This window comes from Dipodomys spectabilis, unplaced genomic scaffold (assembly GCF_019054845.1).
Source record: "Dipodomys spectabilis isolate Male_0828 unplaced genomic scaffold, ASM1905484v1 ptg000045l, whole genome shotgun sequence".
NCBI classification, from domain to species: domain Eukaryota; kingdom Metazoa; phylum Chordata; class Mammalia; order Rodentia; family Heteromyidae; genus Dipodomys; species Dipodomys spectabilis.
This window is the reverse complement of record NW_024870722.1, coordinates 5,027,315-5,054,184: the sequence shown is the minus strand read 5'-3', so window position 1 is coordinate 5,054,184 and position 26,870 is coordinate 5,027,315. Positions and strand designations below refer to the sequence as shown.

Below are 26,870 nucleotides of genomic sequence, written 5' to 3'. Positions count from 1 at the left end.
AATTCAGGATTTAGTGATCTTGATTGGCTTTTCCACTCAAGGCTGGTGTTCTTCCATTTGATCCACACCTACATTTCTGGCTTTGTGCTAGTTAACAAGAGATAAGAGTCTCATACTTTTCTGTCCAGGCTGGCTTTGAACCTAAATCCTCAGATCTTAATCTCCTGAGTAGTTAGGACTACAGGCGTGAGCCACCAATGCCTGGCTTCTTCTAAGGATTTAATGGACATGATAGCTTAGGTTGGTTTATATTACACATGGGGATACTAAGGACTACAGAAATCATTTTCTTTGCATAACAGTCCCAGACAAGCTTAAATAAATGCTAACTGAGTAGGTTAGGTAGAAGGAAGAGTACTTTGGCTACTATTCATTACTTTGAAAAGTGCTGGAAAGAAATGGAAGCTATTTTCCTTTCCAGCTGAGCTGTGCTCTTAAAAATAGTGAGTGTGTATGGATGAAAATAATCATGACTACTGAGATGTGTTGCCATGCACCCAAGGATAATTGGCTCACTTACCTGTTTACAGATTACTCACACTGGAGATCATATTCATAGCTCCAGAATAGTTTCTTTCTGACACCCAATATAATTCCAGGCCTTCTCCTTCCTACTGTTACCTGGCATGAGCTTAGAAAACCCAAAGTAAATTTAAAATCAGCCTAAACAAATATGCAGATCAGCTCCAACAATCAAAGATGAAAAATTCATTTCAGCTTTTACTACGGTGGGAATTATTTTTATAATAACTATAAAATAACTGATTCTTTGCATTTAATGTGGCCGATTGGGTATCAACAGTAGTTTAAAAAGTATAATTTTAGCAGATAGGACTAAAGAAGTACGATGGAAGATCAAATCCTCAGCCGCTTTCATTTTTATTAGAGCATAGGTCTTGACCTCATAAAAACTACTACAAGCCCCAAGCTCTGATGGAAAGGTATATGGAAGATCCATCCATCCATCCATCCATCCATCCATCCATCCATCCATTCACTCATCCATCACTTATTCATTTATTCTTTCACTCATTCGCATATTTATAATACAGTGGCTTATTTTTGCTTGACTGTTGTGGCCTAATGAAAATGGAATAGACATACGTACATTCAATAACGAACTGTATTAAATTTTAGTAGAAAGGTGAATATGTGCACAAGACATTTTTTCTGTATCTTATACTTTTTAAAAGATCCCATTAGATAGTATGCTAATAGTATACTATAGTATGCTAATAGCCGTATTTGTTGAATCTTTAGTTTCTCTGTGTTTCTTTGGATTTTATGATTGCTGCTCAAGTTGCACGTTGATAGATAATATACGCTGCATTAAAATTAGGTTTTGGCTCAATTAGTATTCAATCCATGCCCATTTTCACCTGGTATTTCTTTGTGATCACCAGCATGTGTTTACTAGATGCATCACTAGAGTCTTTGGAGAAAACATTGACAGTGGCTGGCTCAAATGTAGAGATGTAGCTTTTAGTGTGACTGAAGAGACGACCTTATCATGTACTGGCTTTCCTGTGAGCCCTGTAAGATAAAACCAGACCCGCCTTTTGTGCTGATTGATAATTGTGTAATTCCCATTAAGAAAATACAAAATTTGATTATCTTTAAATGCATATTTTAAGCCCAGGCTGATGCCTGTAATACTAGCAAATCAGGAGGCTGAGGTCTGAGGATCACAGTTCAAAGCCAGCCCAGGCAGGAAAATCTGTGAGACTTTTTTTTTTTTTTTGGGTCCGGTCGTGGGGCCTGAACTCTGGGCCTAGGCGCTGTCCCTCAGTTCTTCAGCTCAAGGCTAGCACTCTTCCCCTTGAGCCACAGCACCACTTCCAGCTTTTTTGTTTTTCTGCTTAGGTGGTGCTGAGGAATCGAACCCAGGGCCTCATGCATGCAAGGCAAGCGCTCTACCACTGAGTCACCTTCCCAGCCCCCTCTGTGAGACTCTTATCTCCAATATATTACTCAGAAAAAGGCAGACGTGGCACTGTGGTTCAAGTTGTAGAGCCGTGAGCACAGAGAGGCTCAGGGACAGAGCCCAGACTCAGAGTTCAAGCCCCAGGAGAGGCAAAATAAATAATAAATAAATAAAGCATATTTCAATGCACAGACTCTTATAGTAGACTTGTATTGCTAAAGCAGTTTGTTCTGTTTTTCATTTTGGGTTTCCTTTCCTGCATTCCATTGTAGGAGCATTGTGCAGCAAGTCACCAGGGTGGTCCATTCAAGCTGCAGATCTACCTGTCATTGTTGGACAACAACCTCCTCTTCCACTGGCCCAACAGGGAAGTGTGTCCCAGGTGAGAGAGAGGGTTTGCATCTGAGGATTTTTCCAGGCTCTGACCTGGGGAAATTACTGCTCGTCACGTGTTAGCACGTTGTCAATGGTCCAATGTAATTTTTATTTTTCTGCAAATTATACTGTATGGAAAATTAAGAGAGATTGCCCAGATAGTGTGTGTGTGTGTGTGTGTGTGTGTGTGTGTGTGTTTTAACTTGGATTAAAGCACCAATCATTTTTGGTTGCATTTATTCGATTCAGGAAGAAATCTGCATTTGGCTTTGTGATGATTATTGCTAATTGGATCTTGAGCCAGAGCATTTTCATTGTTGCATTTCCTTAAGGCAATTATGAATGTTCTGATACCAAGTGTCTTAAGTCTCAGTTTCTGCGTTTTAGGTTTTGTTGCAGTACTGTGCATGAGTAGGGAAACAGAACTGTTTGGTCAGTAGCAAGCAGTATGTGATGAATCTTGAATTTCTCCTTTGTCTGTTTGGATTTTACAACTTCCTGATTTCCTCATGTACAGTAAGATTGTCTGGCCTGGACAGTCATTCAGCACTGGGTGTAAGCAAGGGTTTATGACTCATGGTTCTTTGTAAAGAGAAGACAAGAGGCTACTGCTGCAGAGGAAATGAGGATAGAACAGAAGTGAGTGAGCACGTGGGGGTAATGAGGGTTTGGAACACTGGTGTAAGCAACCAAGGAGGAATGTGAAATAAAAAAATAGAGGTCAGTTTCTATTTGCCTTGGTAGCAGTCCTGTCCAAAGCTAGGGGGGTAGTCTAGATCAGAAGTTCCTGAGTCTAGCTGGCTAGCAAAATCACCTGGAAAGTTTAATTAACAATTTGGGGGTCTGCTCTAAATCTTCCAAATCATACCCTTCCCTCTGGTCTCCCTGAAAATATTGCTCTTTCAGGAATGAATACTCCATATATGTGAAAACTGCTGTATTTCCTTACTTGGTGAGAAGCCTAGACCTATTTTCCCAAGCCTCACATCCCCAAATCTGGACTTTTTCTTTTTTTAATCTACATTTGTCAGTAGGTATTTACTTGACCAAGTTGTTTGTTTTGAAGACGATTCTCTGATTCTCCAGATTTCCCCCTCTGTGAACTTAAGATCAAGTTTTTATGTTGCCTATAAATCCTGTGGCATCTGAGATAAGAGCCTGAACTGGCCCATCTGGACTCAAAATCTGGAGGGGGTCACTGTGACTTTGAACAATCACAATAGCCTTTCCAGGCCTCTCCATCTCCAAGTGTGAGGTGGGGTGGCAAAGGGCTGCTGGGAGAATAGAGGGTCATAATGTGGATACCGTGGATAAGATGGTGCAGGCATAAGGTTTGTTAGCATGAAACTTATCTCTGGACAGTTTGATCGTAATGGTGTTGTTTTCTGATGGATGCTCCCGAATCACAGACAGCTAGGAACAAAATAAATATACCTAGACCTTGCTCTCTTTGGACCAATCTCAGAGGCATTAGCCAGCTGCAAAAGCTAACAAGACTTCTATTTGTTTTACTGAATGTTATTCTGAACTTATCACAACTTTCTTGCCATGATAGGATGCATAGCATATCCATGATTATTATCAAAAACTGATAAATTGCAAGCATAAATGGGAGTTATTTGTGCTCTTAAAGGAGTGAAATACTCACCCCCTTCCCCTCCAGAAAGGGACCTGGAAACTATCCTCTAGACAAAAAGGAAGAGGAGGGAAGGAGAGAGTTATCATATCACATTGTGATCATATGAATTATGGAACTGGGTTCTACACATTTTATTGACTATAAAGAGGTGCTCTTTAAATGGAACTAGAATAACCCAGAGTTACTCCAGGCCAGGTCTCTGAAGACCTACCGGTATCTACTAATGGACAGGGTAGGGTGTCTTAGAGCTGCTTTCTTTCTCAATGGTATTAAATATTGAATTCTTATCTGCCAGACAGAAATTTAGCCTCTGAAATTTTGGAGAAATGACTCACTTGTGTATGTGGTGGATACATGTGCAGGAATTGTTTTAATCTGCGGTATTTAAAGAGAGTCATTGGCCATACAAAAATGCCTCAAGAATTTTGTTGTTGGGGGAAAATAAACAGGCATCAAAAATCTTATCTCTTGGTCTATATGTGAACTTATTGAGAGAGACCTAGGTGTTTTTCATCTAATAAGTAAGTCTAAGTATCTTATGAATACTCATTGTCATAATGACAAAGTAGTGCAAAGTCACCTTGAATTTGAAACAACTGACAGGTCCTATGATTGCACTGATAGGAAGCTTATACAGTTGCTACACATTTTGCATAAATAATGGCCTTGTTGCAGTTCTAGCAGTTAAGGATTGTATATGGATAGAGAAACAGTATCTTTCATGTTATATACTCTTACTTTCATTAAGAGTTCTCTTTTTTTAAATGAAAGCCTGGATTATAATTATTCCTAGTTCTTTTATAAATAAGATACAGCTAGAACAAGTTATGACCTAACTCGTTCACAGTTGCTATCTATGTAAAGAAATGATTCATTCATTTATTCATTGTGTATTTTTTTTTAAAGCAACTTCACGGGGCTGTGGGAATGAAAAGTGAGTAAGAGCTACGGGAAGGAGTTTATATTTGTCACAGACAGGCAGGGGAAGGAAGAAATGCTCTGAAATAGCTAAAGCAAAGTGGAATGGGCTGTGCTGTACTTACTGGGGTTCATTCTACCATGGCAAGAAGTCTGAAGGTACCATGGCAAGAAGTCTGAAGGGTGATGATGAGTAGGAGTGATGGAGGACGACTCTGAGAGGAGAGTTGTCTTGGTGGGTCACTGAGAGTGGATTGCATTTCTGTGTTAAAAGATGGAGGAAGCTGGAAATCAAACAGACAAACAAACATTTAATTGGCTAGGATTGGCTGAGCAAGTGTCATAGTATGTAACTGACCAGGCCACTGTGGGTGAAGCTCAGGTCTGGTGAGCATCTGAGTCTTGGGAACTGGCAGATAGTACAGAGTGTGGGGACAAAGCTGCCAAGAGGTGAGTGTGCAGGCGTCCTTGGTTTAAAAAATGCTTTTTGAAGTTGGGCTTTGCGTTCTTGTATCTGACTTAGAGCTGGATATTCAGGAGGATATAACTCAATCTTGGAAGTTACAGGAGCTGGTGTAGAATGTACAAAAAGAGGAGAGAGGCATCAGAAGGGAGCTCAAAGATGGATACGGTCCAGTCTTGATTCTTCTTTTCAAGAGCTAGTTTGGGGTGGCCTAGCAGTGGACAGTTGTTGGTTGTGGTGGGTCTTCTGTCAGAACTCAGGTACCTTGAGAACTCATTGCTCAGCTACAGCTCAGTGAAATATTGTTGGATCCTTTATTCCTTTAAGGCCTTAAAAAAACTAGGAACTTGAGCTAATTTTAGCTAAATCTAATATGTGTGTATGAAAACGAATGCTGCTTTTCAAATTCAGTGCATGCGGTATCTCTTTTCATTTAAACAAATGCTTCTTCTATTTTCTTCTAAACAGTTTTATTAAGAAAATTTTCAGTGGAGCCCTGTACATATTAGCCATGATTCCAGCATTTCCTTTGATCTTTTTCACTGTCAATTTATTCTTCCTTTGTGATGTGCATAAATCACATGTGCCATCTCCTTAGCTTTTTAGCAATTGTTCATTTGTGGCAATTCATTTACTGCACTTTGAGAAATCACATTAATGTGGGTGGGTGTGTTTTAGAACCGTAGAAGATTTCCCAGAGGCTTTCTTAGGACTCCTTTAAATGTAATATGTGTGTGTGTGTGTGTGTGTGTGTGTGTGTGTGTGTGTGTGTGTGTGTGTGTGTGTGTTACACATTTATGTATTCAGAGTGTGAGAGACATTTGTATATGTACAAATCAAGCTACCAGATACAGCTCTGCGTGATTTGACTTTCCCCTTATACTTTTTATAAGACAGAGAAATATGGAATTGATGAGCCTTATCTCTGGAGGGAAAGATGCCCTAAGACTGCATTGATCAAAGTGGAGGGGAAGGCTGGGACTTACCTGGTTCCATTGGTGTTAGGCAGAATAATATGATTAGGGGAAAAACCAACTGAAGGTTTGATGATATTTTTGACCTGTGTTATTTAGATGGTCAATACATATATATTGCCTCCAAATAGCTAACAATGCAGGGACGACTTTCCTAACTTACATCAAGAGACAAGGTGTTTCTGACAGGAGTGTGAAGGATAGAGAAAACACTTTCCAGGGGCAGCTCATTCTGTCTGCAAATACTTAACTGAGTGTACTCTATACGAGAGGCACTAGGCCAGGGAGGCCCTCAGGGAAATAGGAGGCGATCAACAGCTCTGAGCTACCATTCTGAATAGGAACTCATTTAATCTCCCAACTACCATTCTAAGTCTGAACTCATTTAACCTTCCTTGCAGTCCTGTCAGGTAGGCACTATTACAAAGCAGCTGAGACAGAGAGGGTAAGTAACTTGCTCAAGTTTTCCCAATGTGAAGAGATGGCCTCATGGTTGGGCCCCAGCTTGTCCTCCTTAGTGTGGCTGTGGATGATCTTTCAAGCCTGGACTCCTGTCTTTCAAAAGCATACGGTCTCCTACAGAAGACAAGGTGTGCTCAGGTGTAATGTGTAAAGAACCAGAGCCTAGGAATAGTGGGCTGTCAGAGGTGGGGATCAGGCCAGGCTTCCTAGCCTATGAGGCTCTCATTTCGATGCCTGTCTGTATCTTCAGTCACATACAAGGCTGTCTTGGAAATGTTTCTTCCCTTTCTCTGTTGACTCTTCCTCATTCCTCCCTGAGATTCCTATGCACTTTCACTAATTATTAATGAAGGAAAATGATGACAGTAGCAATATGCTTATCTGTTTTGGGGGACTGGCTGAAAGTTGGCTCCAGATGTTGCTCAGCAGTGACTCCCAGGGAGACAATGAACTTTTGACTCTTCAAAGAGTTTCACTGGGTCATTGCTTAGCTTGTACGAGTTGGCAGATAGGAACTATTTATCTCTCCACTGTGCGAGGTGGTGGTGTGGTGCTGAATGCAAGCTTGGAGAACAAAACGTGCAGTCAGAGGAGGTCAGCTGGCCATATGGAAGCCCAGAACTCCCAGTTCTGTGTGTGTGTGTGTGTGTGTGTGTGTGTGTGTGTGTGTGTGTGTATGTGTGTGTGTTTGTGTTGTGTGTACTGGGGCTTGAACACAGGGCCTGAATGCTATCCCTTAGCTATCCCTTTTACACTTAAGGCTGGCACTCTAATACTTGAGTCACTGCTTCACTTCTGAGTTTCTGCTAATTGATTGGAGATAAGAGTCTTACAGATTTTCCTGTCTGGGTTGGCTTTGAACCTGGAGTCTTAGAGATCAGCCTTCTGAGTAGCTAGGATTACAGGCATGAGTCACTGGCTTCTTTCCTCGTTTAAGGAGAGAAATGTCTCTTCTTCCTTGAACCAGTGAATAAGTCTTAGATGATGGAGAAAGAAGATCACATTTTTCTTAGCTTGCTAGTCTCTCTTATACTATGTAAAATTTTCTGAGACTTTTTTTTCTTTTGGTCTTTAGCAGTAGAGCCTCTTCCTTTAGGGAATAGAAGGCCTGAGACTTCCTATTGGTGCACTGGCCTGGCAGATTCTGCCTGCATCACAGCTGTAATCATATGTGACGAATTTGTATTTACAGATTAGTAGGCTCTGACTCTGACATATGACTAAGTGGGAAGCTCCTCCCTACAACAGTTGTATGTCATCTGCTTCAGAGAGCTAATTGCTTGGCAAGTCCCCCTTTGGTAATTCCCTCTTTATTTTCTGATGAGTTACTTAACAGGGATGGGCTTGTTGAGCAGAGCGTGGAGTTTACTGTGTGCTCCAGAAATGCTACCATAGGCCTGAGGGATATGCGTTTTGAATTCTGTTTAGCTTTCCTTACAAAACACTGGAGCCATTATGTGGCCTGTTAATATTTCACTCAGTAGTGGGTTAAACACCAAGCAGTACGCAATTTTCCAGAAGAAATCAAAACCAGACCTCTTTAAAATATGCCATCATGCATTATAAAATTATTAGAAAGGAATTTAATATTTATAGAATGTTTAATGCTCTTTTAAAAAATATGATTTAAAGTGGAGTGAGTATAGAACACAGTTGGACTAATCGTTTGGGTGGCAGAATTTGTTTCCTATCCTGTTTTCAGATCACTCAGATTGCTCACACTGACCTGGCCAGGCCTCAGTTTCCCTATCTGCCAAAAATAAGAAAGTTGAAAGAAACCATCTCTCAGACTTCTTCTATCACTAACATTGTACAGATCTACAAATGTATTTTATTGTAATTCTTCCTCTCAGCTTCCCCAAGACCTTTGCTTCTGTCAAATATCACTTGCTATTTATTTGACTTTGTTGGGTTTTGTATTTAATTAGAATTTATATTTTAGCTATTACTATGTCATTATTTAGAGAGCAAGTCATAAGTAGGGCCTAGCATCATTTATCACCCCATCTAGATTAGTTTCATACCTTAATATTTTTCCTCTGCTCTTTTGTTACCATGCCCTGAAACAACAGCTATTTCTGGAAGTAGAATGTATAATGACTGGAAAGAATCTTCCAGCTAATTGTGGAATAATAATAATAATTATTTTTTTTTCCAAGGGAAGCACAGAAGCTCTGTTCTTGTAAGCAATGCTATCCTAGGCCATACTTGGCTTTTAATTTGCAAGTAGAAATCCTTCTGATGTCATTTGGTTTTAACTGCAGGTGCAGGTGGTTTTCTCTAGGTAATACTTTTTCTGCATCAACTTTCCCAATTAGTGTGTGCAACATTTCCTTGTCTTTTTGGTTAATTTATAAGCAGCTCATAGTGATGTCTTTTGATTAATTACAATTATTAATAGTTTCTCCAGGCAGCTAGTGCAAATAGAAAGAGGATGTTAGAGAGGGGTTTTTTGTTTGTTTCATTGGCAGAAAACAAGGAAGGGATAGTCCTTACTGCTGAGTGAAGCCTTTGAAATTGGGGATGTTGATGTATGGATTCTGACTGTGGCTTCTTAGATATGTGGCCTGACTCACATTTCTTCAGTCTGTAATCCTCAATATTCCCATCTGTTAAAGGGGAGTGATAACATTTGACTTAAAGGATTGTTAAAATGATTAAACGCACACTCACTATATATACGGAGTATGGTGAGATCTCAGTAATTTTGAGAAGACACAAACACATGGAAGAAGAGGGAAGGAACAGCATTTTAGAACTGGGGGATAAACTGAGGCTAATGGGAAGAGCTGAGATTTGTGGATAGTTGGAGGCAGAAAGTACTTAAAAGTAATCAGTCTTCATGGTCAGGGTTTGAATCCCAAATGAACCTTTCAAACTGGGGCAGGGCCAGACTCATTCCCCTTATCTGGATGTGCCAGTCATGGCAAGTGATTGATGGAGACATACTGCATTTTAAACGCCCATTGCTCAAATCTTACAACAACAAAGGGAAGCCAATAAAAGGAAAAGTTGCTTCTGATTTCTCCATTCCAGTTCTTAAGTGGTGCAGTGAGGATTGAACCAAGGACCTAGCACACGTTAAGCAATTGTTCTACCACTGAGTTACATTTCTAGCCCCCTGTGTTCTAGTTTTTGATGATCTCAAATGTTTCTCTCTCCTTCCTCCTCCTCTCTGTTTTTAGTTTTTCTTTTCCCAGTTAGCATAAATATTCTCATCGGCTACCTAGTCTATAAGGTTGTCCTGTCAATGTTTTAAAAACATTTTTTTATCAGATTGTTCTGTCTTAATTTAAATTACCTATCATTTTTGACCATTTGGATTATTTCTAATTGTTTACTACTTTAAAACTGTGGTGAGCATCTTTGCACACTGAGGACTGATCATTAAGTTAGAGGGGGTTTGCTCCGAATTGCTTTCTAAAAGGCCTCTACCAATTTACGTTGCCACTAATGATACAGCAGTGTCTTGCTTCAACCTGATGGATGGCGGGAGTCTTCCTTCTTATTTCCTGGCTTAGTTAATAAGCTCCTTGGTGTTAAGATTTGCATGCCTTTGATCTCTCTCCAGGTACAATGCTTCCATCTCTGCTTATTTACTAATTGTTTTCTTCACAATTAGCAAACGGGACTCTTGCTGTTTTCTAATCTATATATATATGAACTCTTTATGTGTTCTAGATATTAATCTTTTTGTGTGTGTGAAGTCATATTCACTTGCAACTATTTCCCCAGTGTAGTTTTCATTTCTTTTAATGACAGTGCTATTTGTTGTGCAAAAGCTCAAGTGTTTCCATGGCTGATCTCTCTTTTCTTCTGTTTGTACTCTGTATTAACAGAGTAAGGTACTTATAGTTCAGGTTCTGTACTGTGGGAATCACCAGCCTGACTCAGACCTGTTTCCTGTTGAGACCCTAGCCCTGTCTGTGTATTTCCAAACGCTCTCCTTTCTGCCTCTTCCAGTCTGCTCTTCCCTCATTTACATTACACTGTGTCAGCCTCCTAGCTCACATCTTCTCTATCCGGTGCTGGGATTCCTTGCCATTTGCTTGTGACCCACATGCATGTTTGTCCGGACGTCCTGGACTGGCAAAATAGATGGAAATGTTTTCAACAACATTCTAACCTGGAGAAATCAGGCAGTAATTTGAAGGTCTTAAAGCTAAGCCTTATCCAAGGATTCTGGGTCTAGGTCCCATTAGTTGTGTAGTGCAGTTCCTCACCAGGCTGCCTGGCCGAAGGCTTTGACTTTCATCTATGTAGAAATAGAGGCACGAGCCGGGCGCTGGTGGCTCACGTCTGTAATCCTAGCTACTCAGGAGGCTGAGATCTGAGGATCAAAGCCAGCCCAGGCAGGAACGTCTGGGAGACTCTTATCTCCAATTAACTACCAGCAAACCTGTGGCTTAAGTGGTAGAGTGCTAGCGTCCAGGCTCAGAGTTCAAGACCCACAACCAAAAAAAAAGAAAAAAGAAAAGAAATAGAGGCATGGCTGCCTTGTCACTGCTTTCTCTTGTGTAGCTTTTCCCTGGCGACTCTTGCCCTGAGAGATGGATGGGAGTCTGGAAGGAGGAACTAAATGTGTGTGTGGGGGGGGGTCTAGTTTCAAAGTGGGCTAATGGCTCACCTGGGCTGGTATGGGGTTGCCTTGGCATATGAGGGATTTCTGACTGGACTATCTATATGTTTTTCTCATCTGGTCCAACCAGATGTAATCCTAGCTACTCCGGGAAATGAGATTTGAGAATCACAGTTTGAAGCCAATTGGGCCAGACAAATCTGAAACCTTTATCTCCAGTTAACCATCCAAAAGCTGGAAATGGAGCTATGGCTCAAATGATCGAGAGCTAGCCTTGAACAAATAAATGCTAAGAGACAGTGCCTGTGCCCTAAGTTCAAGCCCTGGTCCTGGCACAAAAAAAGAAGGAAGAGGAAGAAGAGGGGGAGAAGGAGGAGGAGGAAGAGGAGGAGGAATGACATCTTTTGGGTGTCTTTGTTATGAAATGTGTCAAAAAGCTATTCTAAGGAGAAAGAAGGAAAAACAGGCTGAATGAAGAATTTTCTGGAATGAAAGCTTTATGCAAAAGAATACTGATTTGCTCAGTCTTATATTTTGTAGTACTACATGTATAACCATGTAAACACTATTATTAGTGAAGTTCAATACAGGAAAAATGGCTTTGTTTTTGGAAGTCTAAAACTGTCTTTCTATTGAAACAATTTCTATTGAGTTACAGTCGCATGATGATTCTTAGAAGCACAGCTATTGTGTTAGGTGGGTGAATGATTTTGAAATTTGTGTTTCTGACATCTCTTCGTCTGGCCTTGATCAGTCTTTCTTAAGTACTCTTGGGACCTTACTCAACAACACCAAGGGAAGGTGGAGAGAGAATTATCTAAAGGAGCTATATTTGCCTGGAGATATGAGTCAGGCTGTTCAACTTCTGGTAAAGTACCATGTGGAAAAGGGAATCCTGAGAAAGGGGCAGAGGAGATTTACGTATTCCTCTGTATAATCTGCCCATCAGGACTAGAAAGATGGGGTAAAAGGACAATCTGGATTGTCCTTTGAGTTGAAGGCGTAGGTGGCCCAGCACTTCCTCTACCTTACATATGGATTTGTCTTCAAGTTGCCCAATTGGTGATACATGATGACACCTTTGACAAGTAAAGATGGTCATTTGTGGTGGTTGATATGAGGGACCATGTACTAGACCTGTTAGAGGTTCTGACAAGTATAGACATAGGAGCCTGGTATTAGAAACTGAGGTGCTCTGGTCCCTTCATTTTCTTCAGCATCCCCAAAGCTTTTTACCTTGCTCTGTTCTATTCTGTCAGGTGCCCGGTAAGGATGGAAAGGCTCTAGATGAATTTGGTTTTGATTCCTCTTCTCATTTTCCAGGCCACCCTTGGTACCCCTGGATCATTTCATCCAGATGATGAAGAAGCATGACCCCAGGTGTGAGTTTGGGGCAGAAATGTCCTTTACATAAACACCTGGAAAAGAACAGTTTTCTCTGGCTACTGCCTTTCTGGTGCCTAATATCAGACTTTCCAGGAGGTAGCAGTTGGCCTTGGCTTTAAAAAAAGTCTTTTACAAGTGATCATAAGGTCCGTAATACAGTTATTATATATTGTTAGAAGCCAAGATGATCTGATTGTTTCTTTCGATATTTCTATCCCTAAAACCTCACTTTCCATTGAGTTTGAAGGATATTTGGTGCTTGTGTCTACATCCAAGTTGGGCTGTGTTCTGGCTTTCCTATTCCATTTAAGCTTCGGTAACCTTTTGTACCTTCCTCTGTTCTTTGGAAGGGACAAGTTGTATTTTTTCCCATCTCAGCTTCATCCAGATGAAGAGTACTATTTTAATGATGAGAATAAACAGATATGAAAGGAGAAAGAAAAGCTGGGTGCCAGAGGCTCATGCCTATAATCCTAGCTATTCAGGAGACTCAGATCTGAAGATCATAGTTCAAAGCTAGCCCAGTCAGGAAAGTCCTTGAGACTCTTATCTCCAAGTAACCACTAGAAAAACAGAAGTGGCACTGAGGCTCAAAGAGGTAGAATGCTAGCATTGGGGACAAAAGCTCAGGGATAGGGCCTAGGCCCTAAGTTCAAGCCCCATGACCAAAAAAAAAAAAAAAAATAGGAGAAAGACACTTTTCTTTTTCAGCAAACTGTACATCTATTTTATTCACCCTATAGCTGAGCCCAGGCAAGTATGAGCAATAAGTAGCTTCAAAATGAAGGCAAAAATGTTTCTGAATGTGTCCTTGAAAGATGGGTCTTACCAGTAGTATAGGAGCCTTCTCAAGGTATAACTCTAGAATTAACAGTTCATATGGTCTTTAAGCCCTAGAGGGAAGGATATTAATCTATGCAAATGAACAAACAGTAGCTGTTTGCTGTCCTGCTGTGCAGGGAACATTTGGTGACCTGACTAATCTGAAAGTTTCTTTCTCTAAGTAGTACATTTAATTTAAGTATTTGTTCTGAAGTCTTAGAAGTGATTTCATTAACTTGAAAAAAAAAGAAAAATACCAGGGGCTGTAAATCCTCACTACTCAGGAGGCTGAGATCTGAGGACTGTGGTTCAAAATCATCCTGGGCAGGAAAGTGCATGAGACTCTTATCTCCAGTTAATTACCAGAAGACCAGAGTGACTCAAAGTGATAGAGCACTAGCTTTGAGGAAAAGAGCTCAGAGACAGCACTCAGGCCCTGAGTTCAAGCCCCATGACCACCACCACCACCAACAAAAACCCAACACGTTCCCATTTTTAGTGCTCAGAGTCATTAAAGTCTTCACGAGGATGAATGTCCCATGTTTCTTGTTTGTCTTGGAGGACTGTTCAAAACTCTCTTGTCTTTTCATGGTGCTTTGCAGTCTGATTTTCGGATTTAGTAACTATAGCCTTAAAAGCCACAAGCCTGCTGGGCACAGGTGGCTCAGGCTTATAATTCTAGCTACTTAGAAGTCTGAGATCTGAGGATATCAGTTCAAAGGCAGCCTGGGCAGGAAAGCCTTTGAGACTCTTTATCTCTGATTAACCACCAAAAAGCTAGAAGTAGAGTTGTGGCTTCACTTGACCATGCCTTGACCATGAAAAAGCTCTGGGACAGTGTCTTGGCCTTAAGTTCAAGTCCCAGTGCTGGCACTGAATAAATACATATATATTAACAACACCACCAACAACAGCAACCGACCCCACAGACATGCAGACCATGTGCAGAGACTGCTGTGCTGTAGGCTTTCCTTGCCTGGTAACGACACATCATAGAATCTAAGTGGCTAGGATGAATTGTTTCAGTGGATAGGCAAGGTGAATCTTTTCTAAGAGAGCCAACATAATCTAAGTGTTCTAAGACTCATTTACTAGGGTTTAGTGCCTAGGTAGTTAGTATTGTAGCTTGATTTTCTGACAGCGTTCATTTTTTCCATCCACTATGTGGCCAAGATCCATTACACAGCTATGTTTTTGAATTCATAAAGCAGAAGGACGGACATGTCTTCACTTTACTGGGTGAGATCAGTAGAGAAGTTTTGAGATAGAGCTAGAAAGATAAAGAAATACAGGAGTCTCTCCCTTGAACATAAGCAATCCTTCATTACCTCCTTGGAATGCTTCATTTTAGGTGTGTTTTCAGTGCTCACGCATCAACTTGATGGATTGGTGTGGAGTAGTTCTCCTTTTGCAGTCATGGTGCCTTTATGGTTTAGCTTCTTAAAACTGAATTTCCCTTAATGCACCATGTCAGCAACTTATACCCATCAGGAAACCAAATTGATTTTGTATATGGAATCTTGAAATCAGATGCCATCTTTTCTGCAAAGTCTCTTCCTATGTAGATAGAAAACACAGATCAATTCCCTAGCTGAAGGCCCTTGCTCTTTCCCCTTTTCTTTTCTTTTCTTTTCATTTTCTTTATGTGCTGATATTTGAGCTTGAACTCAGTGCCTCCTCCTTTCGCTCAGCTTGTTTGCTCTGGGCTGATACTCTACCACTGAAGCCATGCCTCCAGTCTGACTTTTTGCTGGTTAATTGGAGATACAGTCTCATGAACTTTTCTGCCAGGGCTAACTTCAAGACATGTTCCACTGATCTCAGCCTCCTGACTCGATCAGATTACAGGCACGAGCCAGCTACTGGCATCTGACTCCTTGCTGGCTCTCCATGTTTGTTTCTAGAAGTTATAGAAGAGGAGAAAAACTCATCCAGTCATGCAGGAATCTCCCTTATGGCTGCCGTCTGGAAGGAGTCAGTGTAAGACACTTCTACCTGCAAAGAACATGAATGAGTTTCTCCCATGACAATTCAGATCCTATCATCCTATAACACTTAGTGGTTAATCTTGAGAGTAAAATCATTGCCCATCTCTCGATGCTAGAACCTAGATAATAAGTGGGATGAAGCCTCTTTTGTCTTTTGCAAAGTAATGGTGGCCAGTGACCAGGCTGTTGGTTGAAGAAATACTTCAAATCAGATTTGCCTTAGATTTGACTGAACACAGATTTTATATCCAGGATCCTAATTAGTGAGATGGCATGTGAGACAAAGGCCATTTCTCTTCGACATCCTTGCACTATTTCTCCACAGCTTTTCCCCTCGCAGTCAAAGGAGATTGCAGCCTGGGAAGTTTTGCTTGGTGATAGAGTAGCTAAGAATGTTTCTTTCTAACAGGTCACAGAACAGAAAGTGCTGGTGGATGTCTCTTCTTGCCCCAAGATCTTCATTGGAAGTCCTTGGGACTTGGTGTCTTTAATGAACTCACCAAGAGGCAATAATATGTCACCATTTTCTTTTGGACCACCTTAAAGGATGACATCCAGCTTTAGAGACCCTCCTCTAGGATGCCATTTCCCAGAGCCAACATCTTAGCTCTCCCATTGTCTGGGGTCTGTTTCTAACTGGCGTTGACAAGGTGCAAGCTTAGTCATAATGGCCAAAATGCAGTGGAATGTTCTGCTTGATTGGCTTAGGATGGTGAGGGGGGCAGTCACCTTTTGTCACCTACAGAGCAACACTTCTCTCTTGAATTTCTTACGAACATTGCACCACTACTCTAGAAATAAGGCATCAATCCATTCTTTGCATGTTGGCATTTGCCCATAAGCATATCCTGGAATGACCTGGAATAGAGGCAATGGAGGATAAATTCATCTTGTACAGACTTGTTCCTGCTAGTTCTAGCCTGTCTCTCACCACAGAACTGAGCTTTTAAATACACCAGTGATTGGTTTTGTGTCGGAATGTGTGGATTGTTGGATTGGAAGAATTCTCTCCCTGGATCTCTAGTGTTTACATAAGCAGATATTTTAAAAATGTTCTATCACTGAATTAAATAGCAGGGCTTATTTTTTTTTTTAAGTTTTGGATGCTTCAAGGTAGTACAAAATCAAAATGTTAAATGTGAGGGTTTTTTTTTTATTGTTGTTGTTATGAGTTGTAATGCAGCCAGAAGGGCTGTATTATCATTTTGTCAGGAAAGGGTCAAAATGGAAAATTTGCAACCGAGACAAACCAGAATAGAACAAGTGCAAACAGAAGCCGGCAAATCTATGCTCCTTGTTGGGAGTTCAGCCCATGGAATGCTATGTAGGACAAAAGGAATGGCAGAGATATTTCAGTAACATTTTGTTCTCTATCAAAAACCTTCTGAAATATAAATCTGCTGTGTATTGGAGAATGGAGACAGCAATTGATTCAAGTTGAATGGCTTTCATTTAACTAGAGTATCCACAGAAAGCACTTCATGTTCTGACAACCATCTTTTTGGCTTTCTTTGACTTAAAGAAAATTGAATTTCTGTTTACATATCATATAGGATTGTCTTATGGAGAAAGACATAGGTCATATCCCATCACAGTGGCCAGTGTTACAGCACACAGAGACATTACTAAATGAGATATACACATTTCTAAATCATGGCCAGAGCTGCAATAATAATGTGAGGTAGATCATATGAAGCCATTTGAAACTATAAATAATTCAGTTGTAGATGTGCCTTTGTTAAAAAAATTTATAAATAAATTCTCTCTTGCTGACACATGCCCATAAACATCCCTCTCCCCCTCGTTGTATAGTAGAGAAGGAAGAATATGAATGTTAATCATAGAGGTAAATGCACTTTTTGGTCTGTCTGCAACAGATTACCTTCTTTCTTCCCATGATGGTTTCCAGAGTTGCTTCAATTACTGAAGTTTCACAATCACCCATAAAGGGTCCCTTTAAGGGTCTTGCCATGTCAACTGACAGCCATCAGTGTTAGTGGTTAAAGAAACTAAATTTTAGAATTCATAGCCTCCTGCATCAGAGTTTCTGATTTGAGTCTCCATTTTTACTCTCCTCTAGGAGATAGTGGTTGCTTGTGTGTGTATGTGTGTGTGTGTGTGTGTGTGTGTGTGTGAAATCCCAAGATTCAAAACATCAGTCCTTGCACTTTTATTTTATTTTTTTCTCGGTCATGGGGCTTGAACTCTGGGCTGGGCACTGTCCCTGCACTCTTCAGGTCAAGGCCAGGGCTCTACCGCTTGAGCCACAGCGTCACTTCCAGTTTTCTAGTGGTTTATTGGAGATAAAAGTCTCATGGACTTTCCTGCCCCGGCTGACTTTGAACTGTGAGTCTCAGATCTCAGCTTCCTGAGTAGCTAGGATTTCAGGCATGAGCCACCAGCACCCGGCTTTCTAGATATCTTAACAAACACAATGTTTAAAATTTTTGAGTTAGTGATCAAGAGAAAGCTTTTTTTTTTTTTTAAAAAAAAACAAAAAACACCTCTTAGCTGTACTTTACCTTCAGAGTTCTTACTTGTGTACCTGATGTTTTATTTCCTTTCTGTGTTTATGCTGATTTGTTATTAATCTTTATTGTATGCTACTATATTATTGTATTGCTACTTTGTGTATGTATGTATGTGTATATGTATATGTATACATATTTAACTCACTGCCCATGAAAACAGAAAACACAGCTGGGCACCAGTGTCTCACACCTGTAATCCTAGCTACTCAGGAATCTAGATCTAAGGATCCTGATTCAAAGTCAGTCGGGGAGGAACTTACATGAGACACTCATCTCTAGTTAACCAGCAAAAAATTAGATGTAGAGCTGTGGCTCAAGTGGTAGAGTGGTAGCCTTGAACAACAATAACAAAAAAACCCAAAACCCTAAGAGCCAATGCTCAGTTCTGAAGTTCAAGCTCCAGTACCAGCACAACACTCTCTCTCTCTCTCTCTCTCTCTCTCTCTCTCTCCTTTATCCCTTGACTATGTTTTCTAGTGCTAGACAGCACTTCTCTTCCCACTTCTCTGGGATTTCATCTTGCTCAGTTCCAGTGTGTGCTTGTCAGTCTGAAGGTTTGAATTTCCTGACCAAGTTCTTGTATCCAAATCCCTTTCCTGTGCTTAATACTTTGGCATTCCATTGAGCAGTCCTAGTCAAAACTGAAACTTCTGCTAATAAGATCAGTCTCTACAACATGACTAATTTCTCACTCCCTAGTTCTTTCTCGGTTCTTATTTCCCAAAGACAAGCAACCTAACTTCTCCTAAATAACGGCATTTTGATGTGCCTTACTCAAGATCTCTTGATTTGTTTTTCTATTCTTCTGATCCACATCTTCAAACAGCAACAACCAGGAACAGATCATTGACAAATTAGTTGTCCCACCCAGTAGTTTACAATATTACACTCTGTTTAAAAATAATTAAGCTTCTCTGTGTTCTTAGCTGTGGGTCAGGAACTGTACTTGCTTTACCACCCAGCACAGAAGTTAATCACAAACGCGTCCTCTGAACCAAGTCATTAAAAATAGAGCAAAGTTTCTGAACTAGGCAGTTGGCAGCAAGTCCATACTTCCATCTGGGCATGGTTAGGAAAATTCTTCATGATGTTTAAATCACATCAGCTTTGCTCTCTTTTGTATGCCCGTGTGCCTGTATGTAATCTAGCCCTCTGAAGGCGGGTTTGACTGTTAGCTAACCTTATAGATAAAGAAAAGTCACTGAGAAGGAAACAGGAAAACAAAGCCAGGTATGTTCTGGGTGTATATTCTTTATTTGCCAGTTTCTGTGATAGATCAAATGGCATGTCTCTTACTTATTATTTATTTATTTTTACTTTCAGGGTTTACACTCAGGGTTTGGCATGCTTTACCACTTGAAACGTATCTCCTATTCTTTTTTTCCTTTTTTTTTTTTTTTTGCTTTGGTTTTCTTTCCCCCTGCATAGGGTCTTGTGCTAATTTTCTTAGTTTTAGTTTTTTGGCCCTGGGCTAGCCTCAAGTCCCTATCCTGCTACATTAATCCCTGACCCCCAAAGCAACTAGGATTACAGATGTGGCCCCACCACACTTGGGTATTGCTTGTCTCTCCAACTGAAAACTTGGCTGCATACAAACTGTAAGAATATACATTTGACTTTGAAATCTTTATGTCTTTTGGATCTCCACTTACAAGTTACCTTTGCTAATGGCTTTTAGCTGCTAAACTTCCAGACATGAAATGCTGATGAATCTATTTCCATTTGGAGTGTGGCAGATTATGCGTTTCTGCTCCCTGCAAAGGGGATTTATGTCTGGAATATATAGCAGACTTTAAACACTTGGGGACCTAAGTACAGACATGTGAGTGGCTGGTTTGGAGAGGAATTTAATCCTTCAATTTGGATTTTTTTTTTTTATCAGGGGCCAGTATTTCATAAAGTAGATTGGGTTTTGGCCAGCTTTATAGCTATGACTGTACTTTAAATGTATATTTTTGTTAGAAGCCTTAAATTGCTAAATGATATGAAGATTATTCTCCAGTATTTTTTCTGTTGAAGCAATCTCCTTATAACCCTGGAAAACTCCTGTTTTAAAGTTGGGTTTTTCTTCCTGGAGAATTGTTGTATTAAACTAACTAATGTTCAACAAACTCATTGAGAGAAGATGATTACGAATTATTCAAACAACAACAACATCAAAAAGAAATGTTTGACTTTCATTCACCTAGATTTAAAAATACAATATCCAGAGTTGTTAGTGTCTTTATTTCTAAAAACAATGGGAGTAAGACTATTCCTAATTCTATAGTAATGTTAAATATTGATATTAAAAGCCATGGATGGAACATACTCATATTAATTCAAATTAAGGAAAGAAGAATACTTACACTGTTAATGTAATAGCCAATTGTTGATGATGTTAGCTATCTATGATACTTTGATGATTATTTAGGCAGTTAGTCATTCATGAAACTTTAAACCAGAAGAAACCATGAACATACTTTTGTTCAGCTTCCTCATTTAGCATGCAACATAATTCTATTCATTTTATTTTATCAGTCTGTTAGGTGGAAGTACTGTGCTAGTAGGGGACAGTAAAATTGAATAAGTTATGTTCCTGGCTTCAAGAAAATTAAGCCTTCCTTTCTTTTTCTGCATTATTTAAAAGGACCACTTCTAACATGGAGATTTTAGATTTTTCTTATTGCTAGTTATTACTTGTCAGTGTATAAAACATTAGAACTTAATGTATTTTGTGAACTCTGAGAAACATGAAAGTAAATATACATCTTTATATTTTGAGTTAGTGTTAGATTGCATTTACAGTCTTTCGCAAGACAGAATTCAGGCCTTCTCTTACACAAATACAGCTAACATCACTAAGTTAATGAGACTCCACAGACGGTCACTGTCTTCATTCCTCTGTTGTAGAACTGGGGGATTTGTTTCTTCCCTTCATCTGAGCATCTTCTAAATATTGATATATCGAATTCCACTTAAAAACAATCTATTGGTATTATTATTAAAGAAAATCGTTGTTGAAAACGATGGTTAACAGCAGGTACGGGTGGTTCACATTTGTAATCCTAGCTATGCAGGAAGCTGAGATTTGAAGATTATGGTTTGAAGCCAGCCTAGGTTGGAAAGTCTATAAGATATTTACCTCCAATGAACAACTAAAAAGCTGAGATGGAGCCATGGCTCCAGTGGTGATGCTAAGCCTTGAGAGAAAAAAAATCTGCAGGGACAGTGCCCAGGCCCTGAATTCAAGCCCCAGAACCAGTGTGTGGACACACACACACACACACACACACACACACAATTATGGTTAACAAATACTTACTAGAATTTGTGGCTGGAAATAAGGAACATAAATAAGGTTAAGAAAAGTCCCCATGCAGATTGGTGACTGGCTGGCACACTGAGGGTTTGGGAAGTGTCAGTCACTATACTAATCACTTAATCCTCACAGTAAACTAGACAGCTCATTATCATCTCCATGTTGCTGACCCAGTAGCTAGGTTAGTAGTTTGCCTGAGGTCACTCGGCTTGTAAGTGGTAGGGCAGAGATGCAGCCCATGCCTTGACTTTAGCCCCTGGGCCCGTCACAAGGCATACTCCATTGCTTACCACCTGGCACCAATGTAGGAGCTGCAGTCACTTAAAAATGTTGAGTATATACAAAAGCATGTCACAACATCAATGTAACTTAGAGAAACTCAGCAATCATTTAACTCCCAGATCTTTAAGTTACCACAAACTTGATGTGGGCCCACGTGGGTCCTCCCTGTTCTTATCTTCTCCTTTCCCACTCATGTTAGAAATCACCACTACACAGGTCTGGGGTACAGCCGAAGGGTGGAGTATATGCTAGACACACGCAAGGCCCTGGGTTCCATCTTTAGCGCGTGCGCACACACACACCCACACCCGCACATACACACACATTTAAAAAGCAAAATAAGATAATTGGGAAGAAAGGTTTTTGTTCAGGCTTGAATGCTGTGATTGGTGGTGGAGATTCTAGCTAGGTGAGATGTCAGGTTTCTGTAGCTGCATTCACTCAAACATACATCCTCTTCCAAGTATGATGTGCTGTTGAAGGGTTGTAACCAATGGAGCTGCTGAGAGGTGGTATTTAATATGACTGTGCTGACAGATCTTCCACAGCTGCTGAGATGATAACTCACCCATATTAGCTCTTATAGATATGATGTTTTTAATAGTGTGGTTTAAAAACAGCAATGCATTTACATAACTAACATAAGGGTACTTCATAGCACAATGGAAAAAAAAAAACAGTGATTGGAACAGGTTAGGATAATATAACACTGGTGTTCCTTAGGATCTCAAACCCATCTTTCAGCAAGTAGTTATACCTGGTAGTTTGTGTAAAATAATCAGAATGGGTTCTGGCCTGGCAAGAATACTACAGTTCTTTCATCAGCTGGAAATAACCCACTCATTTTTTAATATGAATTTTTTCTTAGTGTATATTAATTTCATGAAGCAACCAGGTTCAATATGCCATTTCCATACATGTATTTCAATCATATTCATTCCTATCACCTCTTCTTGTCTCAAAATGTTCATGCTTTCCCCCAAATATCCCCTCCATCTACCCCCATTCTTTTTCCTTTTAAATATAGATTCTGAATATGAAAGAAAACATATTTATCTTCCTGAGTCTGGCTTATTTTGCTTAACTCGACGATCTCTATTTCCATGAACTTTCTGGCAAATGACATAAGTTCTTCCTTTATGTCTCAGTAAGATTTCATTGTCCATATATGCCACATGTTCTTTACCTGTTTATCCATTAATGGGCACCTAGACTGATTTATAACCTGGCGATTGTAAACGGTGCTGGAATACACTTGAGAGTGCAGATCTAGAAATTGACTTTGATTTCTTCAGGTTTTTATGCAGGAGTAGTATAGCAGGATCATATGGTGCTAGTTTTTGAGAAACTTCCATTCTGATTTCTACAGTGGCTGCACTAATTTACATTCCTACCAACAATAGATGAAGGTTCCTTTTTCTACACATCCTCACCAGCATTTGTTGTTGTGTGTTTTTGGTTTTTTGATGATGTCTATTATGACTTTGTCTTTTTATCTCCATTTCCTAGTAAGTAAAGACATTCTTGGATTGGGGTGGCAAGTTATATGGTGAAAGAAATTTTATACAAGAACCATGTATGCCCGTAGAAGGAGGTGGCAATTTGAGACTCAGAACTATATTGTTTTCAAATTATTTCCCTATAATTATAAAAGCAGACAATGAATTTAAAAAGATGAAGGAAAACCACATCTAACTAAACATAAAATATTTATTAAGGTCTTAGGTTTTAGAATATATATAAGCATATATATGGCCATCTATGTGCATACAAACATTTGCATGAGTACACTTATATATGTATGCTTTGGCTTAATATTTTTCTAGTGCTGCATGTTTTCATGTGTAAAGCTGCTACATATTTTATGGAGCAAGTGTTGATGGCACTTTATGAATCCATTGTACTTTGGAGCTTTTATCAAATAAGGTGGTGTTTTCAATGGCCAGATATTGTTTGGCTATGGAGGAGTACAATGCCATCCAGGGCCAGGAGCTTACTAGGCTTACATGGTGAGCTGGTGCTCTGCCACTTGAGCCATGCCTCTAGTCTGGCTTTTTGCTGGCTAACTGGAAATGGAGTCTAATGGACTTTTCTGCCCTGCCTGGTTTTGAACTTCAATCCTCTCAATCTCAGCCTCCTGAGTAGCTAGGATTACAGGTGTGTGTCCACCAGTATCTTGCTTTACTCATTAGATTGGAGTCTAATAAATACCAGAATAATAAGGCTTTATAATGAGTGTATATTTGCATCTTCCATCAGTTACCATTTTTCATAGAGCAAACCTGGTATTGAGATACTTTTTAATAAACACAACATGCTTGTTAAGCTTCAAGTCTGAAAAAAAAGAAAGCTACATAAGACATTGTCCCAAGAAACATAAAGCTCTAGAAAGAAAGATCTAGTAGGAAAATATTGGCAAATGTACCATGAGATTGTTGCTGATATAAAAGTGCATTTGAGTTTTCCAAGCACTGTACTGTGAGAGCTATTACTATAGGAATTGGCATCAGCTGAGAAAATTTATACTTTAAAAAACTTTAGAGCAAATAAGTGCTTCAGATGCTTTAAATAGCACAGGAAATGTGTAGAATGTTTACTTGACATATGCTATATTGAACACTAATACTGAAACAGACTCTAACCACAGAGAATGCCCGTGTAGGTGGGCTGGGGTGGGGGTGGGGCGTGGGCAGATGGGAGTAAATAGCAGAGGAAAAAAAACCAGTCAACATGATGAGATACAAATTAAAAAGCAGATGAGTTTTCTCCATGATATGGAGTTAGAAGAAAAATACATGAGCATTTGATCAAGTCACCTGGGTAGCAGAGAGCAAAGTAGTTTTCCTGCTAAAGGATGTCTTCGCCAGACAGATCTTCAAAGTCATAACTCTTGGTCATTCTGGCTTTTTTTTTTTAATGTCCTGGAAGCCAAGAGAAGGATGACCTCTCTTTTTATGAAAAAAGAAAGAAAAAAGAAAAAAATCCTGCTTGTTATCTGCTTCATCTGCACATGCTTGTGAACATTTTCGTTGTTATTTGACAACTCCAGGGCCCTCATTTGTGGGTATGGCTCAGGAACTCTCAGGGTGTTTTATTCTGACTGTATCTTGCACTCACTTCACACTTTCAATCCCCACTTCCCTGGTTCTGCTAATATGGATCTTGTCCTAGAACCCAGTCCAGGACACTTGGGGCAGCTCTGAAGCACATATAACAACAACAACAACAAAAAAAAACAGAAACAAAAAACCTCCTTACCATGCATTAGTGTGTCACTTGAACTTACCAGGAAAAAAATAAATATAAGGCTGAGTTGAGGTTGCAGTACCTACTGTTCATTCATGGGTATTTGAGTCAATTATACAGAATCTGTTTTTCTTTCATTTTGCTGCCAGTAATGGGGCTTGAACTCCAAGCCTCTCACTCTCACTTGGCTTTTTCTTTCTTTTTTTAACTCAAGGCTGGCACTCTCCCACTCTAGCTACAGTTCCACTTCTGGCTTTTTGCTGGTTAATTGGAGATAAAAAGACTCACGAACTTTTCTGTTCGGGCTGGCTTCTCAGCCTCTTGAGTACCTAGGATTATAGGCATGAGCCACCAGCACCTGGTTAATTATAGAATGTCGTTAAGGGAATTTTAGATGCATATGTTAAAAACAGATAGGCACCTAGGATGGGTCCAGAAATGTGATATTGTGCAATAATGAAATGTGTTAAAAAGCTTTTTTCCTTCTATCTTGTGGTCCCAGGCTGCCTTAAACTACACAATCAAAAATCGAAACTTCTCCCTGAAGGTTGGCCCAGAACACTGAGCAGAAGCAAGTCTGCGTTGATGGCTTTTCCACTGACTTGAGATTTGACCTTGAATAAATCACGTTTAAATTCTCTGTGCTTCAATTAGCTTTTCAGAGATGTGTGTGGTTGGAGAGAGCCTGTGGGAAGGCAATAACTGGAGTTCACAACAGAAGGAGAAGTTGAAGGAAGAGTTTGTAGCAAAGAGCCTATGGTAAATGAATGCAATTCCCCCAGGAGGGAAAAGTTCTCTTCTGAAAAGCCTCAGTATGTGTGAGTCCTAAGGAAGAGTTTTCTTGTGATAATCTGACTCTGCTTTGTAGAATTAAAAATATATACATGTAAGTATTATTATTATTATTTATTTTATTTTTGCTGGCCCTGGGGCTTGAACTCTGGGCCTAGGCACTGTCCCAGAGCTTATTTTTGTTCAAGGCTAGCCCTCTACCACTTAAGCCACAGTTCCACTTCCAGTTTTTTTTTTTTTTTTGTAATTTATTGGAGATTAGAGTCTCATAGACATTCCTGCCTGGATTGGCTTTGAGCTGTGCTCCTAAGATCTCAGCCTCCTGAGTAGCTAGGATTACTAGTGTGAACCACCAGCACCTGGCACAAGTCTTATTTTTAGATATTTATATTGTATGTCATAAGATGTATGTATTTATTTATGCAAGTATTAGTTTATATTTTATGATATAAATATGTAAAATGTATCAGTTTACCATTTAACTCTAGAGTGCTTTTGTGTTTCTACAAATTTTACCTGTAAAATGATTTTCTTCCTCCCTTCCTCCCTCCATCCCTTCCTTCCTTCCTTCCCTTCCTCCTTCCCTCCTTGCTTCTTGCTTGCTTCCTTCCTTCCTTCCTTCCTTCCTTCCTTCCTTCTTTCTTCCTCTCATCCCTCCTTTCCTTTTCCCATTTTCTCTCCCTCCCTTCCCCTTCCTTCCTTCACTCCTTCCTTCCCTTCTTTCCTTCCCACTTCCTCCCTCCTTAACTTCTTCCCTCCCTCCCTCCCTCCCTCCCTCCCTCCCTCCTTCCTTTCTTCCTTCCCTCCCTCCCTCTCTCCCTCCCTCCTTCCTTCCTTCCTTCCTTCCTCCCTTCCTTCCTTCCTTCCTTCCTTCCTTCCTTCCTTCCTTCCTTCCTTCCTTCCTTCCTTCCTTCCTTCCTTCCTTCCTTCCTCTCTCCTTTCTCCTTCTTCCTTCTCTTCTTTCCTCTCTCCTTCCTCCTTCCTTCTCTTATTTCCTTCTTCCTTTCCTCCCTCTCATTCCCCTCTCTCTCTCCCTCCCTCTCCCTCTTTCCCTTTCCCTTTCCCTCACTTTTCCCTCCCTCTTTCTTCTCCCTCTCCCTCCTTTCCTCTTCTTCCCTTCTATCCCTCTTTTACTCTTTCCCTTCCTAGTTTTTGTTTGTTTGTTTTTTTGTGGTACTGGAATTTGAA

At 40.1% G+C, this 26,870-nt stretch overlaps 1 protein-coding gene across 1 annotated transcript in view; it reads left to right on the top strand.

The window, feature by feature from the left end:
- Atxn1 (ataxin 1) overlaps positions 1-26,870 on the top strand; it is a 407,118-nt gene that overhangs the window by 7,995 nt on the left and 372,253 nt on the right. Inside the window, exon 3 of the mRNA XM_042678587.1 lies at positions 2,197-2,306. The gene's annotated coding sequence lies outside the window, so the exon portion shown is untranslated. The remainder of the gene's footprint in view (positions 1-2,196; positions 2,307-26,870) is intronic.